This window comes from Mytilus galloprovincialis, unplaced genomic scaffold (assembly GCF_965363235.1).
Source record: "Mytilus galloprovincialis unplaced genomic scaffold, xbMytGall1.hap1.1 HAP1_SCAFFOLD_43, whole genome shotgun sequence".
Classification (NCBI taxonomy): domain Eukaryota; kingdom Metazoa; phylum Mollusca; class Bivalvia; order Mytilida; family Mytilidae; genus Mytilus; species Mytilus galloprovincialis.
Genome location: NW_027467992.1, coordinates 22501 through 25000, shown reverse-complemented (window position 1 = coordinate 25000; position 2500 = coordinate 22501).

Sequence of the window (2500 nt, the reverse complement as noted above, 5' to 3'; positions counted from 1 at the left end):
CGGGTCTCTCGACCATCGAGGCCGGCAAACTATACCCTCGGTAAAAATTTTTTACGAGGGTGAAATTTTCATCGAGGTGTCGCACGTTAGACGCGGACGGGCTACCGCGGGTCTCTCGACCATCGAGGCCGGCAAACTATACCCTCGGTAAAATATTTTTACGAGGGTGAAATTTTCATCGAGGTGTCGCACGTTAGACGCGGACGGGCTACCGCGGGTCTCTCGACCATCGAGGCCGGCAAACTATACCCTCGGTAAAAAATTTTTACGAGGGTGAAATTTTCATCGAGGTGTCGCACGTTAGACGCGGACGGGCTACCGCGGGTCTCTCGACCATCGAGGCCGGCAAACTATACCCTCGGTAAAAAAATTTTACGAGGGTGAAATTTTCATCGAGGTGTCGCACGTTAGACGCGGACGGGCTACCGCGGGTCTCTCGACCATCGAGGCCGGCAAACTATACCCTCGGTAAAAAAATTTTACGTGGGTGAAATTTTCATCGAGGTGTCGCACGTTAGACGCGGGCGGACTACCGCGGGTCTCTCGGCCACCTTTATCGTCGGTAAAAAATGTTGACCCTTGGGAATTTTTTCATCGGGAAGCCGAACGTAAGCGTCTCGACCATCGAAGGCCGGCCAACTATACCCCAGTCAAAAAGTATGTCTTAACAATTTTTTTTTGTCATCGGGAAGCCGCACGTAAGAATATTACAGCAGGTCTCTCCATGATACGATAAAATGTCAGGTAACGAAGGCAGGCATCGTACACCCTCTTGATCGGCCGTGTGCTGGCGTCCGACACCTTCGCGAAGGTTTGAACTAGGGTTGTCTCAGGACATAAGCTAGGGTTACAGTGGGTGCTAAGCCTAGCCCTAAGCCTAGCCGTAACCCTAACCCTAACCCTAACCCTAACCCTAACCCTAACCCTAACCCTAACCCTAACCCTAACCCTAACCCTAACCCTAACCCTAACCCTAGCCCTAGCCCTAGCCCTAGCCCTAGCCCTAACCCTAACCCTAACCCTAACCCTAACCCTAACCCTAACCCTAACCCTAACCCTAACCCTAACCCTAACCCTAACCCTAACCCTAACCCTAACCCTAACCCTAACCGTTACCCTAACCCTAACCCTAACCCTAACCCTAACCCTAACCCTAACCCTAACCCTAACCCTAACCCTAACCCTAACCCTAACCCTAACCCTAACCCTAACCCTAACCCTAACCCTAACCCTAACCCTAGTAGTTATCGAGACCCGCTAGAGTCCCGCTGGACCATTTAAGGCCCACCGTGCACCTTATATGGTCCACAGAGAGAGATCCGTTGGACCTTCGATGGTCCACCAAGTCGCGTCAGAGAGAGGTTTGGTTCATATATGGTCCAGCCCGGACCATATATGCTCCAACGCGGACCATATAAGGTCCCAGAGACAAGCTGTACGGCTTGTCTCTGGAGCTTATAACGGCACGGTGGCCCTTATAAAAAAAGGTTTGAAAGAGTGGGTGAAGGTAACGTGGTCGGCCTGCTAGCGGGGTACCGCGGGGAGAGGTACGTGGTAGGCCTGCTAGCGGGCTACCGCGGGTCTCGACCGCGGGTAAAGGTACGTGGTCGGCCTGCCACGTACCTTTCCCCGTGGTAGCCCGCTAGCAGGCCGGCCAGCCACGTACCTTTCCCCGTGGTAGCCCGCTAGCAGGCCGACCACGTACCTTTTACCCGTGGTAGCCCGCTAGCTAGCAGGTCGACCACGTACCTTCCCCCGCCGTCGACAGCCGTGGTAGCGCGCAAAGCAGGCCGTCCGCGTACCTTCACCCGCGGCAGCCCGCTAGCAGGTCGACCACGTACCTTTTACCCGTGGTAGCCCGCTAGCAGGCCGTCCGAGTACCTTTACCCGCGGTAGCCCGCTAGCAGGCCGACCACGTACCTTTACCCGTGGTAGCCCGCTAGCAGGCCGACCGCGTACCTTCCCAGCCGTCGAGACCCGCGGTAGCCCGCTAGCAGGCCGTCCGCTTACTGTTACCCGTGGTAGGCCGCTAGCAGGCCCGTCCACGTACCTTTACCCGTGGTAGCCCGCTAGCAGGCCGACCGCGTACCTTCCCAGCCGTCGAGACCCGCGGTAGCCCGCTAGCAGGCCGTCCACGTACCTTTACCCGTGGTAGCCCGCTAGCAGGCCGACCGCGTACCTTCCCAGCCGTCGAGACCCGCGGTAGCCCGCTAGCAGGCCGTCCACGTGCCTTTCCCCGTGGTGGCCCGCTGGCAGGCCGACCGCGTACCTTCCCCGCCGTCGAGACCCGCGGTAGCCCGCTAGCAGGCCGTCCACGTACCTTTCCCCGTGGTAGCCCGCTAGCAGGCCGACCGCGTACCTTCCCCGCCGTCGAGACCCGCGGTAGCCCGCTAGCAGGCCGTCCACGTACCTTTCCCCGTGGTAGCCCGCTAGCAGGCCGACCGCGTACCTTCCCCGCCGTCGAGACCCGCGGTAGCCCGCTAGCAGGCCGTCCACGTGC